The sequence below is a fragment of the Balaenoptera acutorostrata genome, chromosome 15, assembly GCF_949987535.1.
Source record: "Balaenoptera acutorostrata chromosome 15, mBalAcu1.1, whole genome shotgun sequence".
Classification (NCBI taxonomy): Eukaryota; Metazoa; Chordata; class Mammalia; order Artiodactyla; family Balaenopteridae; genus Balaenoptera; species Balaenoptera acutorostrata.
In genome coordinates this window covers 81,692,800-81,709,591 of record NC_080078.1, presented here as the reverse complement: position 1 = coordinate 81,709,591, position 16,792 = coordinate 81,692,800, and the positions used below count along the sequence as shown (strand labels likewise).

Sequence of the window (16,792 nt, the reverse complement as noted above, 5' to 3'; positions counted from 1 at the left end):
CTTTCTCCAAAGGGGATGTTTATTTCAGAGGCACACGGGGAAGCTCAACCAGCTGTTTTCCAGGAAATCATCCACGTAACCCAGGGTGAGCTCTAAATTTTAATGACCAGCCAGTGTGGAAGGACTGGAAAAAGAAGAAAACAAACAAGGATGATGTAAAAATCCAGCCACACACTGTATAAACTCTGAGGTCTCCAATATTTAATCGGATTCCTGAGTTTGGAGGTGGTTCCCACCTCCATCAGGAAAAGAATCACAACCATCACTAATATCGGCAGCTAAAAAATGAACTTAATAGTAAATATCAGAAACCAAATACCAAGGCTCACTAGGATCTTGGAAACAGTAAGATGTAACTGATTAATCCATACCCATTGGATTAAAAGTCTGGGTGTGGGGGGGGGGGACTTTGTACTGGAATTTTCTTCTGCCACAAATGCCCTCCCCAGTCCCCCACTTCCCTGTACACCCAAACTTTCTCATCTCAGCTCAAATGTCACCTCCTCTGAGGAAGCCTTCCCAGTTCTAATGGAGCTATGATCTCAGAAGGTCCTTTCTTCCCAGCAATACCAAGTTTGTAATGACATGTTTTTTGCAGTTGCTGGATCAGTTGCTTTCCCCAAGTAGACTGCAAGTTCCAGGTGACCAGAGATCTTGTCTGTTGTATATACTACTGTAGAACAGGTTAGATTGGTTTCAGATCCACAATAGAAACTCTGTATATCTTTGATTTAATGACTTCAGCAATGTTCTATTAATTATCATTCATGCACTCACTATATGAGGACTTAAATCTTTAGCATGTACTTTTCATTCAATTAATTATTAATAAACTATAAGTGTTTACTATCTGCCAGGCACAAATGTGGGCAATGAGGACACAGCCATGACAAAGAGACAAAAATCTCCACCCTCATGGAACTTAGGGGGAACGGACCATCAATGAATACATAAATATAAGTCTGTGGAGCCTTAAGTGCTTTGGAGAAAAATAAGTAGAGGAGAGAAATAGGGAGTGTCAGGATGGGGGCAATTTTGAAGAGAGATGCTGGAGAAAGCCTCCTTGGGCAGAGACCCCGACAAGTGAGGGAACACAAGTGAGGGGGATACCTGGGGGATAATTCCAGAAAAAGCAGCAGGTGCAAAGGTCTGAGGAGGTGTGTCCTTGGTTAGTGTGGCCACAGTGGAGAAAGCAAGGGAAAGAGGGTGGGTGGGTGAGTGAGGCAGTCAGGGAAGCAGATGCATGCAGGTCACCGAAGGACTTTAGATTTTGCTGAGATGGGGAGTCACTGGAAAGACACATCTGGAAAGAGATGTGGGATTTAAAATTATTTTCGATGGAATTCCCTGGTGGTCCAGTGGTTACGACTCCACTCTCACTGCCAAGGGCCTGGGTTCAATCCTTTGTCAGGGAACTAAAGATTCCACAAGCCGTGTGGCGCGGCTAAAAAAAAAAAATTATTTTCAAATAACCTGACTCTAGAGACTAAATGGAAAGGGGGGCCCAGGGAGATGTAGGGGGTGGTTAGGCAGCTCCAGGAACCCTTTTTCTTCCCGCACCAGGGCAAGGGCAGGACGTGGTAGATGAGTTGTCAGGCTCTGTGAAGGTAAGGGCACCAGGAAGTGCTGATGGATTGAAGGTGGGATGTGAGGGGAGAAAGGGGTGTCAGGGGTGACTCCAGTATTTCTAGCCTGAGTCACTGAATGAACAAAGTTGCCACGAGCAGAGTACTATGAGGAAAGCAGGTTGGAGGGAGGTGGTGGTGGTGGGGAGGGAGAATTCCAGGAGCTGGGTTTCAGGCATGTGATGTTTCAGACTATTTTTATAACATCCAAGGGGAGATACTGTCAGGACAGACACAGTCCTTGCCTCTCTGGGAACCTATATCCTAGTGAGGGAGAAATCCCATCAACAACACAACTAAGAGACAACCTAACCTGTCATATAGTGCTAGGTGTCGTGACGGTAATGTGATGGGGAGTGGTGACTGTCATAGTTGATTGGGGGTGGCCTCAGTGGGCAGGTGACGGGAGAGCTGAGACCCAGGACAGGGACAGCAAAGCCAAGTTCCGGAGGAAGGAATGAGCTTAGTGAGTTAGAGGAATAGAAGGAAAGCAACTCCAGAAGGCTTACCCACAGCTGGGTCTTACTTTACATGTGATGGGAAGCTGTTGGGGGACTTTGAGGATGTGGTCACCTGATTTCCATTTTTAAAAAAGGTAACTTTGGAGACTGGATTAGCACGAGAGGGAGCAGGAAACCTGATTGGCAGTCCATTAACCACTGTCTAGCCAAACAGGACGCTGACTTGGAAGGCCAGTGGAGATGGAGGAAATCAGAGAGATATGGGATCTGCTTTGGAGGTAGAGCCAGCAGGAGGAAAGAAGAATCCAGGATGCTGCTGAAGTCTTGGGGTAAGTCATTGAAGGCTACCATGAGCTAAGTGGGGGCAACACAGCTAGAGGAGGATCCAAGCTCTCTTTGGTCACATCAACTTTGAAATGAATGAGGAAGGAGGAACAGGGAGATCATATTGGCATTTTTTTAATGTTAGTAAAATATACATAATCGCAAATTGGAAATATCCAGCTTGATGAATTTTCCCAAAGTTGTCACATATCCGGGAAATCAGCACCCTGAAAGTCCCCCCGTGTCCTCTCCTAATCATTATTCTTTCCCCAAAGTAACCTCTGTCCTAGTCTGACATAGTTTTACTGACATTTTTAAACCTATGATTAAGAGAGAATAATCAGAGGTAAGCGTGGGGCATTTGCTTATGTAATTCTCAGAAAAATAACCTCACTTGGTTTTTTAGACTGAGTAAGGCTTTGTTTTCTTTTGTCAGTAACTTTGAGGTTTGCTCACGCGTCTTTTTCTCCTTCTTCCCACAGGAGGTGCTCACGTGGAGTGTGAGGTCTCGCCTGACCCCAGGCTGGCAGGTGGCCTTTGTCTCTGCGAGTCAGAAGGGCATCAAACCACGACCTGAGGTTTAACTGCACAGCCCTGCTCCTGGCGGTGAGCAGGTCCTCCTCCCCACCCATCCCCTTCCCCTCCGAGTTTCATTTCACTCGTCCGGTCCCAACAGAAGGCTCTTCGTAAGGCATTGCTGTCAGTTTATAGTGCTGGCAGTGTTTTAACACTTTAATGACATGATAGCCAATTTTATTCTGTCCTGGAAATTAATCGCTCTTCTGTTTCTGTTTCTCCCTCCCTCCCTCTCTCTCTCTCCTCCTCCTTCCGTCTCACTGTTCCTGCGATTATTTCTTTTGGAAATAATTCCCCTCACACTCTGCCTCCATAAATCTCTGAATCCCGGCAGACGGAACAAGGCTGCTATTACGAGGGAACAGAATCAACAGGGAAGCGGCAAGCGGGAGGCAAGCTTTATGCTCTGTGGTTTCGCCCCAGTAGGAGGACGTGATGACACCTCCAGGACAAAAGGTTCATCTTTTCAACTACTTTGACTTCTCAGGAGCCCCCCAGCCCCATGGTCTTTTTATGAGAGAACTGTTTTCACCTCCTTGGCTCTGCACATGTTTTCTACATAATATTAAACAGTAACCTTCGAGTCCCCACATACTGGACTCACAGACCACAGTACACACACACACACACACGACCTGAACTCACAGACCTCAGCGCGTGCGCGCACGTGCACGCACGCGCACGCACACGCGCACACACACACACACACACACACGACACATGAATCTGTACTGGCTGCCTGCTGGCAAGATAAAACAACTTTTAACTGTTAATTTGGCTCTTCCTTTTTTTTTTTTTAAACACCTTGAGATGTAATTTACATGCCATAAAATTCACCCATTTTTAACCATGTAATTCGATGGTTTTTTACTTTACCGAGTTGTATACTGGCTGTTTCGTTTTGAAAATGGAGCCCCTGGGTGAACATTTTGACCCCACGTGCTCCCTCCTCACTTTGAAAGGTGACATCTAAAGTGCAGAGAGCAGATTCTGTTTCACCCCCAAAATAGTTGTTTTATTCATTCTGCCATTTACAACTTACTTCCTGTGTTTTGATTCTGAGCTGCTCTGGCCTGCTTCTTAGAAGCCAGGTGGATTCATTTTTTACACTGTCAAGAAGTTTCTCTTGTGTTAGAGGAATTTTGTTTGCTTGTTTGTTTTGTTAAGTGTTTAGTAAGTTTTCAGATCTTTGTTTCATCTGCTGGGCTAATTAGAGAGACTTGAAATGTATCTTTGTGACATGACAGACTATACAGAAATATTTGGTATTTAGAGCTCAGCTCAAACGTTCACAGCATTCTGACTGCTGAGATTGGTTATAAAAAATGAAGTTACCTAGAAATATAAATAGGGCATGGAGGCCTAGAACTTTTTCCTAATATTACATCTTCATCTATAGTTTGGTTTTGATATCTGAGTCTTTCTCATTTGAAAAACAGAAATGAAAATCACTTTAGGAGATTTGCCTGAGGACTGCATGAGCTAATTCACATGAGAACACCTAGAATGCTAACAATTTTTAAAAATTTATAAATGTTCATTGAATACAAATCCTAAAGAACTTCACTAATGGCGTAAGAATCGTGTTTTGGCCACGGTACATTAATAAAAGCATAGCACCTGCTGTTGAAGAGTGTGTACCAGTTTAACCAATTGTTCAACAAACAGGTAATGAGGCTTGCTGTGTGCCAGGCACGGGGGATAGAATGGTGGATAGGCAGGTACAGTTGGATGGAAGAGAGATGTTCAACACATAGTTGAGCAAATAAATATCTAAGTACAAACTGTGCAAGGGTTAAAGAAACCATTCTGGTATGTGTGTATGCATGTGTGTGTGTGCATTTAAAGCAACTTAAGGTATATTTTGCTAGTAAATGTATACCTATAGGCATAGAGAAATTTTCTGGAACAATTCATGAGAAATTGGTTACAAGTGTTTCTTTTTGTAGATAGGGAATGTCTTCTACTTTTTATTCTGTAACTTTTCTATGCAATTTCAAGTTTCTAACTATAAGCATGTACTTTTGTTTTGCTGTTTAAATATCAGTAGGCTTCTCTGATCAGTAGGCTGGGAGTCCATTATTATTTTCTTCATTAGACTTCTATTAAAAAACAACCTGTTATTTAAAATGAATAAATGATTAACTGCTTGCAATATTTAACTTGTCATGCCAAACCAATTAAATATTAAATATTACACTTGAGAAGACAAAGGTCATTTACAAGAGTGCAAGACTTCATCAACCCACACTAAATTGTTACCAGCCTGCTCGTGCCCCCAGTTTGCCCGGACAACACTTTCATTCAACAGATATTTACTGAGCGCCTACTGTGTACTAGGTAGGCATTGTTCTGAGCACTACTAGATGAAACAAAGCCATCAGGGCGTCAGGCTAGATTCTAGTTGGAGGAAACAGACAAATAAGTAAACCAAACACGTTATTTATAGATAATATGTGCTATAAAGAAAAATTAAAGCCGGGCTGGCTGGCAGGTGACGGATAGTGCCCTCTGTTCATCGTATAGAATACACTCTGTAGCTGTATCACTATAAAGAAAGATTGGGAGGCCTGTCTGAGAAGGTGCCATTTCAGCCTGGGTGAGGGAAGGAAGGGATGAGCCATGCAGAGAAATGAGTGCCAGAAGGACCAGTAAAGGCTCTGAAATGGGAGAGCTGGAAACCAGTAAATCTTAGCAGTAAGTACATGTACTGACTATTGTACCATTTATTCTGTCCACTTGTCACAGCGTTCAAAACACTTCATAATTTAAAACTTAAAAAAAAATACTAAAAATGAACACTGATAGCTTTATTATTGTATATACAGGACTCAGATTATGTGGTTCTGGGCACTGCTTCTCTTTTTCGATATTTAATAAAAATAGTTGATACGAACTATACATCCTAGTGAAATAGAGATACATCTTTATTAAGACGTGTTTTAAACTTCTTTAGCCATATTGTCATTACGATACATTTTTATTCTAACAGTATCTCATAAAATGTGTATTTTATTACTGTAGTACATGCCCATTTCTAGCCACTGAAAATTAAATTAGTGAGTATTAATTACTTCACGGTCATAAGGAAAAGGATCCTGAGATGCATTGTTTCCCGTCTACTCTGAGATGCTTCCCAGTAGGAGGGGCACAATGATAGGTAAGTGAATCCACGAACTACTTGAAATAACAAGAAAAAAAGCTAGCAATAACTAGCCTTAGCTCACCACCTAGCTGTGTACACTGGGATGCACTTCCTGCTGTGGTCCCCACCCGTAAAATGAAGGGCTGGCTATTAAGTTGTCTGAGTCCTTTGATTCCTTCTCTTGCGCTCTCTCTCATATTTTGAGATCTAACTCTATGAATTGATTAAAATAACTGCTTTGTAACCAGTGATTTTCACTATCGCTGGCCGAACACGAAGTTAATCTTCTCTTCCTCCTTCAAACAGGATTCTGTGGGTGGGTTGCTCTAGAACAGTGGTACTCAACCTGAGGCGATCCAAACGTCCTCCCCACCCCCCTTCTAGGGGACATGTGGCAGCTACAGGAGCCGAGGCTGCCTGTCATGACCGTGGAGGGGTGCCGCCAGCATCTGGGGTCTAGGCCCATGAAGCTGGTAGACACCCCACAACGCACAGGACAGCCCCCTGCAACACAGAATGACCCAGTCCAAATGTCAACAGTGCCGAAGACGAGAATCTCGGGTCTAGAGAAACTGGAAAAGATGGAGAAGGGAGAAAATGAATGGAGGGCACTGCCTACTTATGTCCATCTGGTATTTCCCACCTAAGAAACAACATAGCAACTTCTGTCTTTTTTGATGCTGATTCTCCTCTATTGATTACGCTTTGTTATTCCTGAAGACTTGGATGTGTGACTTAAATAACCCCACGTTAGACACAAGCACAATGGAATAAATGAAAACTGGAGGGCAAATTCTAACATGTAACTATAAGAACATTCTTTCTAAGGCTTGAAAAAGTCTTCAGATCCTTGGTTTAATTTAATCGACAATGCGTTCATCTGCATATGGCATTCAGCGGCAAAATAAACTTTTTTTCCTGCGTCTTTTGTTTCCAAATCAATGGGGAACAAAGGATATCCCGGTTCCATTCAAGCAGTTTCAATGATTCTCAAATGTGGGAGTAATAGTCGAGCCATTTAAAATACAGTGATGAGAAAGCATGCTTAGTAACCTTGTAAACATGCTATGAAAGTACAAGGGAACCTTTAAGAAGAATATCCGAGTGTCCTTTTTATATAATAGCCCTTTGTACTATGAAATGTTCAGAGGTCCATAAAATGGAATTGAACAGAACAGACTAGAAGAATGCAATTTCCAAGTTTTCTAGTAATGGTGCTGTTAAAACATTATTTTTGTTTCTTAACACTCAGAAAATTAAGTTTCCTCACCCCAGGATCCGCCCTACTCACAGAAAGGACTTTGGACCCATATTTAACCAACCGTCAGAAGGGATTCAAAAGAAGGCTAATTGAACACTGAGATTTTTGAAGCTCTCAAACGATGACCCAAGTGTTTTCTTGAAAACAGCAGCAGCTTGGCAGGAAGCAGGAATTAGACAAGAGAATTGATGGAAACCTGCCCTCCAAATGGGAAGAAAAACTTCCAATAACAAACTGTGAGGTTTGAAATCACTGCGTGTTATACTATTCATTATTCAAATGGCCACCAGCCTTATTACCTGGCATTTTCTCCTGCTTCTGAGCTGCCCCAAGAAACACACTTTAGTAAGGATGATCCCCCCTTTCTGAGGAAAGGGAAACCCTCTTTGTCTCCCCATTCTGCCCCCGCCCCGCCGCTTCTATCTGCATTCTCTCTCTCTGTTCTAGCTGCATGTTTTGCAATCCCCTCCAGTGTTCCAAAGGCCAATGAAATCAGTCTCCCATAAGGGTACTCAGCCAAGTACATTCACTGTTCAACTGTATTTTTCTCTTTCTTAGCCCTTTCACCCACTGATTTCAAATTTCTCTTTAATAAATAGGCCAGCCATGGCAGACCTCAACCGAGTAAGTTATGAAAAGGCAAGCTAGGAAACCACACAGGTAAGATTTCTCGAAGAGGAGAGCAGCCTGATGTTTTTCATCTAAATCCTTCGGCCTCACTCCAGCCTACAAAGACAAGTGGCAGGAAACTAACAGCAATAATCAAAATGAGCTCAGCTGGCCTCGAATTGCTTTTAAAAAGTGTGTGTGTGGAGGGGAAGGAATATAGGCACTCTGCCCAGGAGAACCTAGAGAGAAAGAAATCTTCTCCTAAAAATCCCTGAAGTTTGCTGCCAGTGATTCAGTACATACCTGACCAAAAAAAGAAAGTTTCCTACCTAACTGGTTTGGCTGTTTCCCGGCTACTACCTAGAGAAGTAAACAGAACCTTATCATCTCAGTTACATCTGATTTGGACATTTTTTTTTTCAAGTAAATATTTGTAATTTCAATGCACTTCCATTGCTGCCACTGCTGTCTTTGAATTGGATTGATTGACAATACTGTCTTGGATGAAGCCGACTCCATAGCAACAAGCCAGGGAAGCCTGCACCTTCCTTCCAGCTGGCCTCTCTGTGGCCACTGGGAGGGCTGGGGGAGTATTTGGTGACTGGGGACTTCGCAGTTATCTTAGATGGTAGCTGAATGGAGAAAGTTCTTCCTTTGCCCTCTGGGCCCCTCAGTCGGTCGGGATTTCTGCTGACCGCTCTGCACTTCTCAATGAATCCAGCACTCTGGGCATTTTTCTCTCTTTATTCAGGAAGTGGCGAGCTGAGCCCTGAGATTCTTTCTGCTCCGATGATATAAACAAATTGCAGAGGAAGTCAAGTCAAACTTTCCCTTGCTGCTTTTGTTCTCCCAACTAGCAATTCAGAAAACAGAGCCAACTTTTTTTTTTTTTGGATGCCTTCTAAGGATTGCTCTTAACTGCAAAGGCAGAAACCCTCCTTTTTTTTTTTTTAAACAAAGATACTCAACTTATTTTTTCAAAAAAGAAATGCCCTAGAAGGTTTTGTTTTGTTTTTTTTTTAAAGGCCGTTTCTGAGACTTTTCAAACCAAATTGCTCCTCTGACATTGCGTACTTACCTAATGGTTGTTCGGCCCCTCAAATTTCAACCAAAAGAGCAATAATGAGCTTTGTGAGGACAATGGGTAAACCTGATTGGAGGCTCCTGGGGCCCTAATTCACAACCAAGGAGAGCTAGCAGTCATGATTCAATAAGGGTGCTAGTACAAGGCACACACCAGACAGAAAGGAGACATCTTATCTGTATAATCTACAGATACTGCTTGAAAAACCACACATAATTAAGCCCTTCTCACAGTGGAAGCTACTTGAAGCTTTATCACCAGCTTGTAAGATGTCATCTCTGGGCTTCACTGATGGCTCTGAGTGAACATTTCCAAACCAGAGGCATCTGACAATCCGGGTGACATGTTTACCATGCCTATCTTAGTCATCTAATAAAGAAGCTCTGCACTACAAAACTGACAGAAAACAGAATGGTGGGGAGGTATACAAATATTTGCAGGGTGGCCCTGAGGTGGCTTCCCACACTGGGTGTTCTGTTCCGTTAATCCTGGTGCAAGAAATAAGATGCAACAGTCACATGGATATCTATATGCCACACTTGCTTGTCCTCAACTGGCCCTCCCTGTACACAGGTGGGTAGTCAACTTTCAAAACAGCCTGATTTTCTAGTGAAGCATGTTAGAGCTCAAATACAGGCTCAAGCTACTTACTGCATCTCTGTGTTCCCTTCTTTACTATAGGGATATGTTCTAACATGGCAGTGCTGTTACATGGGTTAAAAATAATAATATATAGAGATATCTCACCCCAATGTGTGGCATTTGTTAGTCTCTCAAAGGTAGTTATTAATAAAATTCGTAACACTGAGTTCCCCGGGTCAGGAAAAACTAGCATTGGTAGAATCTGAACATCGTAGTATCTGCAAGGTTATTTCTATGTCAGAACATGTTTGTTCAATCATGATCGTCCCTGCCCTCCTTATCTACAAACATATACATACTGGAGATATTTATAGACTACTAGGTATATAAAATCATTTATGCAAGTTGTAATTGTGCAATTACTGAATAAACAGTAGATGAAAGGAAAATGTGAGGTTCTGAAAGCTGGCTTTAATTCTTGGCTTTTTTTTTTTTTTGGCTGCGTTGGGTCTTCGTTGCTGCGCGCGGGCCTTCTCTAGTTGCAGCCAGCGGGGGCTAGTCTTTGTTGCGGTGCGTGGGCTTCTCTTTGCGGTGGCTTCTCTTGTTGCGGAGCAGGGGCTCTAGGCATGTGGGCTCAGTAGTTGTGGCTCCCGGGCTCCAGAGCACAGGCTCAGTAGTTGTGGCACACAGGCTTAGTTGCTCTGCGGCTTGTGGGATCTTCCCGGACCAGGGCTTGAACCCGTGTCCTCTGCACTGGCAGGTGGATTCCTAACCACTGTGCCACCAGGGAAGCCCTAATTCATGTTTTATCTTATATTCATTAAACTGTTTATTTACTTGTCTACACTCTCCTCTCTGTTGATTATCTTCCAGGCACACATTTCCCTTGGGCAACATCAGATGAGAAAGCGATCGCTTTTCCATTGCAGGCGAAACAGAGAAACAGGAAACCCAAAGGCAACGACTTGCTTGGAGGCCTCCAAGGTATGCACGGCAGTGTTAGAAGTTGTGTGCACCTCCACACCCCATAACTACTTTTAAAGCTTTGATGTAGAAACGTGCAATACCTACAATGCTCCTGAATTTCTGTATAGCAAATAGAGCTATCATGCACTGATGCAATTGCCATACATTTATAGAATTCAACAATTGCATTCAACGAACTATGTCAAATACCTACCAAGTGCTGGGCACTTGGTACAAAAAGGAGTAGTCATCAGTGCTGGCTGGCCCCAAATGAAGACTAGACACACACTTAAAGGACCAGAAAAGCAGGGACACCATTACAACCCCTCTTGCCCACCAAAGGAGACAACCAGAAAATTCAGAAAAGCTATTTTTGACATGTACATGTTTTTGTCTCTTTGAAAAATATAACTTTTCATTTTAGTTTGATTTTTATTTTAACTTTTATTTGGTTATGGGTCTTGGGATAGTGTGTATTATTGTTCAGGAAATACACCTCTCCCATGCCTGCTTTGGATGGAATATACTTCCCTGACCCACTGATTTGGACTCAGTCATTTGACTTTGTTGGTAATAGGCTGTTAGCAAGCAGGATGCAAGCAAAGCCTTAGGACGTGTTTACACCGCGGGTCTTGCTCTTTTTGCATGTCCAACAGTGCCGTGAGAAGAACATGCCTGTTCATTCAAGGAGGATGAGAGACACCTAGAGCAGACCCTGATGCAACCCACACCTTGAAGCCCAGCCCAGACAGTCTAGATCATCTGAAAACCAGCCAATTTGCAGATGCTTTTGTGAGATTAAATAATTATTGTTTTAAGCCACTGAGCTTTGGGTGATTTGTTACATGACATTAGCATGGCAATAGCTGACTGATGTAGGCCTCATAATACTTATAGGTCTTAATCTGTCCATGGGCATACCATGACAGATACTAAATTACCACCCCCCCCACAAAAAAAGTAATTAAAAAAAATGCTTCAAACACTTGCCTTACTGATTTGTTATGTAAATCAAGGTCAGTTATAGCCTTTCATGGACTAAATGAAACTTGAGGTCCATAATGTTTAAATGAAACATCATATGGTTAAAAAATAAAAGAGGGGGCTTCCCTGGTGGCGCAGTGGTTGGGAGTCTGCCTGCTGGTGCAGGGGGCGCGGGTTCGGGCCCTGGTCTGGGAGGATCCCACGTGCCGCGGAGCGGCTGGGCCCGTGGGCCACAGCTGCTGAGCCTGCGCGTCTGGAGCCTGTGCCCCGCAGCGGGAGGGGCCGCGATGGTGGAAGGCCCGCGCACCGCGATGAAGAGCGGTCCCCGTGCCGCGATGGGGAGTGGCCCCCACTTGCCGCAACTGGAGAGGGCCCTCGCGCGAGCCGAAGACCCAACACAGCCAAAAATAAATAAATAAATAAATAAATAAATAAATAAATAAATAAATAAATAAAATAAAAGAGGTATGAGGCAGTAGATAAAGCCTTCATTTCCACAAATGCTTCATTCCTAAAACTTTGTTCACTCAAAGAGATACTGGTTGTACTCTTGTGTTCAACCCTGAAGATACAGTACTAAGTATTAATAACTAACCCTTATCAATTGCTTACCAGGTACTGGGTTTTGTTTTTTGGTTTTTTTACTAGTATTTTTTTTTTGAAGTATAATTGATTTACAATGTTGTGTTAGTTTCAGGTGTACAGCAAAGTGATTCAGAGAGATATATATATACACACACACACACACACACACACACACACATATATTTCTTTTTCAGATTCTTTTCCATTATAGGTTATTACAAGAAGTTGAATATAGTTCCCTGTGCTATACAGTAGGTCCTTGTTGTTTATTTTATATATAGTAGTGCGTATCTGTTAATCCCAAACTCCTAATTTATCCTTCTTCCCCTCCCTTTCCCCTTTGGCAACCATAAGATTGTTTTTTTATGTCTGTGAGTCTATTTCTGTTTCGTAAATAAGTTCATTTATATCATTTTTTTTTTTAGATTTCACATATACGTGATATCATATGGTATTTGTCTTTCTCTGACTTACTTCACATAGTATGATAATCTCTAAGTCCACCACATTGCTGCAAATGGCATTATTTCATTCTTTTTGATAGCTGAATAATAGTCCATTGTGTGTCTGTGTGTGTGTGTATATATATATATATGTGCCACATCTTCTTTATCTATCCATTCATCTGTCAATGGACACTTTGGTTGCTTCCATGTCTTTGCTATTGCAAATAGTACTGCTATGAACGCTGGGGTGCATTATCTTTTTGAATTAGAGTTTTCATCTTTTTCTGATATATGCCCAGGAGTGAGACTGCTGGATCATATAGCAACTCTATTTTTAGTTTTTTTAAGGAACCTCCAAACTCTTTTCCACAGTGGCTGCACCAATTTACATTCTTACCAACTGTGTAGGAGGGTTCACTTTTCTCCACACCCTCTCTGGCATTTATTATTTGTAGACTTTTTGATGTGGCCATACTGACTGTGTCAGGTGATACCTCACTGTGGCTTTGATTTGCATTTCTCTAATAATTAGCAATGTTAAGCACCTTTTCATGTGCCTGTTGGCCGTATGTATGTCTTCTTTGGAGAAATGTCTATTTAGGTCTTCTGCCCATTTTTTGATTGGGTTGTTTGTTTTGATATTGAGTTGTATGAGCTGTTTGTATATTTTGGAAATTAAGCCCTTGTTGGTCGCATTGTTGGCGAATATATTCTCCCAGCCCGTAGGTTGTCTTTTCGTTTTGTTTACGGCTTCCTTTGCTGCTTCCTTCTTAATGCTTTATCTACAACTTATTTAATCCTCAAAACTTAATGTAGTACTTACTATGTTTACTACGTAGTTACTATGATTATCCCTATGTTGCAGATGAGAAAATGGAAGAAGCAAGAAGATAAGTGACTTACCCAAGCTTCCACAACTTGTAAGTGACAAAGCTGGGATTCAAACCTAGGCTGTCTGGTTTCAGAGCTCACACTCTTACCCACCCTGGGAAGACAGACATGTTGGCAGGGAATTTGCAGAGTAAAAGGGGCAGCAACCTTAATGAACAAGACAAGTCAATAATTACAAACCATGGGCAGGACTATGATTGAAAAGAACAGGAAACAAGGGTTAAGAATAATAGAAACTGGGCTTCCCTGCTGGCACAGTGGTTAAGAATCCGCCTGCCAATGCAGAGGACACCGGTTCAAGCCCTGGTCCGGGAAGATCCCACATGCCACGGAGCAACTAAGCCTGTGCGCCACAACTACAGAGCCCGCGAGCCACAACTACTGAGGCCCACGTGCCTAGAGCCTGTGCTCCACAATGAGAAGCTGGCGCACTGCAACGAAGAGTAGCCCCCGCTTGCCACAACTAGAGAAAGCCTGCACGCAGCAACAAAGACCCAATGCAGCCAAAAATTAAAAAAAAAAGAATAATAGAAACTGTTTTAGACAGGTAGCCAGAGAAGTCTTCTCTAGGTAGGGGAAATTGCTTGAAGGATGAATATGATCAGACCAAAAATGGCTGAGAGAAGATTGTTCTCCAGAGACAAGAGCGGAGGGGTTAGTCTCGAGTCAGTACACAGTTTGGTATATTTTAGGGACTGAAAAATGGCCATTGCTTCAGGAGGCCAAGAAGGTGAGTGTGTCTCTTGCTCATTTCCATAGGACAGGGGTTGGTCAACAGATTTTTTGTAAAGCACCAAATACTAAATACTTTAAGCTTTGTCGGCTCTGTGGGCTCCGTCTCAATTACTCACCTCTGACGCTGCAGCATGAAAGCAGCTGTACACGGTAAGTAAATGGCTGAGCATGTCTAAGTTCCAATAAAACTGTATATATGGACTCTGAAATTTAAATTTCAGTGTGACAGTTCCATAAACAGCAAGGATGTGTGTGAAGACACACAGGATAGTCAAATTTGGTGCATTTCCCATATATCAGGTAACTAACTTATATTTGATACACCTTGGCCTTGGAACTCTGGTGAGTTCCCTGTCAAAGTATAAGTGATACCAGTAAAAGAGATAATTTTGAATAAAACTAGTAACTAGGCTATTGGGTTTTTTAAAATCCTTCTATTAATCACGATTCTCCAGAAAAATAGAATCAATAGGATATGTATGTATAGGAAGAGATTTATTATTAGGAAATTGACTCACGCCATTATGGAGGCTGGAAAGTTGCACAATTTTCTGTCTATAATCTGGCAGCCCAGGAGACCCAGCGGTGTAGTTCCAGTCTGAGTCCAAAGGCCTAAGCAACAGGAGTACCTAGGGCAAGAAAATCAATGTCCCCGCTCAAGCGGTGAGCCAGGAAGGGTTGAACTCTTCCTTCCTCTGCTTTTTGTTCTATTCAGGCTCTAAATGGACTGCCTGATGCCGCCCACACTGGGGAGGGCGCACTGCTTTACTGAGTCCACTGATTCAAGCGCTCATTGCATCTGGAAACACCTTCACAGCCACTCCCAGAAATAACATTTAACCAACATCTGGGCAACCCATGATCCAGTCAAGTTGACACACAAAATTAACCATTACAACCTGCTAAAGAGGAGCAAATGATAACGATCACCCAGGAAGAAGAAACATTGTCATTGACAAAGATAACATAAAAGAAATGCTCCATCTTTACAAAAAGGAAAGCAACAAACTAGTTAATGGGTGTCATTCATTCAAAGAGTATTTGAGATTCATCACTGCCCTAGAAAACTCAAATTGCCTAAAATCTTACAGGTCATATTATAAAAAAACTGGACAGATGTTTTCCCAAATCTGACACAACAATCCTAAAAATTTACATCACCTAACCAGTAATGTGTTGCAAAGCCAAAACTTTTCTAAATTGACAGTAACAAATTTTGATCAATCCTGATGGTGGAAAGATTAAATCTTCTTTCTAGTAGTCTCTCTAAAGAAAATGATAATCCAAGATCACTGTCATATTAACAGGTAATCCAAGAGTGTGTAGCCAAAATATATAGGAAACGCACATTACAGGAAAAGTCAGATAGTTAATAAAAAATAACACGAGGGACTTACCTGGTGGCACGGTAGTTAAGAATCCGCCTGCCAATGCAGGGGACAAGGGTTCAAGACCTGGTCTGGGAAGATTCCACATGCCGCGGAGCAACTAAGCCCATGCACCACAACTCCTGAGCCTGCGCTCTAGAGCCCACGAGCCACAACTACTGACCCCACGTGCCACAACTACTGAAGCCTGCGCGCCTATAGCCCGTGCTCCACAACAAGAGAAGCCACCACAGTGAGAAGCACATGCACCACAACAAAGAGTAGCCCCCGCTCGCTGCAACTAGAGAAAGCCCGTGTGCAGCAACGAAGACCCAACATAGCCAAAAATAAACAAATAAAAATAAATTTATTTTAAAAATAATAATAATAATAGGAAAAGTCAGGTAGTTAATAAAAAATAAAGATGGTATTTGGAGGATTTTGTGATGTCAGTGATATTTTCAGCTTTAAAAATTGGGCTAATTTGTAGTATATTCTTTTATTCTAAATAAATACTAACTTTTATAACTTTTTTCATAACTTTTCTACATCCTTTCTCTTAAAGCCCCCAAATTTTATAACCTTCAAGGCCTACCAACCTGGAACCAGCTCTGATTAAGCATCTATTATAGGAGCCAGGCATATCTAGATGCTAGAAATACAACATTGAATGGAATAGACACTGGTGGTTTTAAAATGTCTACAAGAAAAGAATCTGAAAAAGAATATATATATGTCTAACTGAATCACTTTGCTCTACACCTGAAACACTGTAAATCAACTGTACTTCAATAAAAATAATTTTTTAAAGTGTAAACATATTGGGGGAAAATATTCGGTGACACTCCCCCTTCACAAGGCAGAAGCCCCTCCCTTTGAGCTTAGGCTGGACCTCATGACTTGTTTCTAAGGAGTAGAATATTGTGCAGATGACACTGAGCAACATCCAAGACTAGTCAGAAAACACACTGCGGCTTCCTCCTTGCTCTTTCCCTCTGGAAGGCAACGGCCATGTCCTGAGAACATTCAAGCAGCATTATGGAAAAGTCCACATGGGGAGGAACTGAGGCCTCCAGCCAGCAGCCCTGTGAGCTCCATCTGAGAAGCAGATCCTCCAACTCCAGTCAAGCCTTTAGATGCTGGCGGCCTCG

At 42.3% G+C, this 16,792-nt stretch overlaps 1 long non-coding RNA gene across 5 annotated transcripts; it reads left to right on the top strand.

Annotated features, from left to right (window-relative positions):
• Nucleotides 1-772: 772 nt before the first annotated feature.
• LOC103016355 (uncharacterized) lies at nt 773-16,386 on the top strand. 5 transcript variants are annotated; one of them, XR_009005547.1, is made up of 8 exons: nt 773-2,415; nt 2,893-3,016; nt 3,321-3,442; nt 6,011-6,146; nt 7,992-8,052; nt 10,541-10,651; nt 13,514-13,568; nt 16,207-16,386. It is a non-coding gene; the product is annotated as an uncharacterized LOC103016355 (long non-coding RNA). The 5 variants fall into 5 exon arrangements; XR_009005545.1 differs by lacking the exons at nt 13,514-13,568; nt 16,207-16,386 and adding an exon at nt 11,290-11,459; XR_451279.2 differs by lacking the exons at nt 13,514-13,568; nt 16,207-16,386 and adding an exon at nt 11,290-11,459 and having other exon boundaries at nt 776-2,415; nt 6,075-6,146.
• The last annotated feature ends 406 nt before the right edge of the window (nt 16,387-16,792 follow it).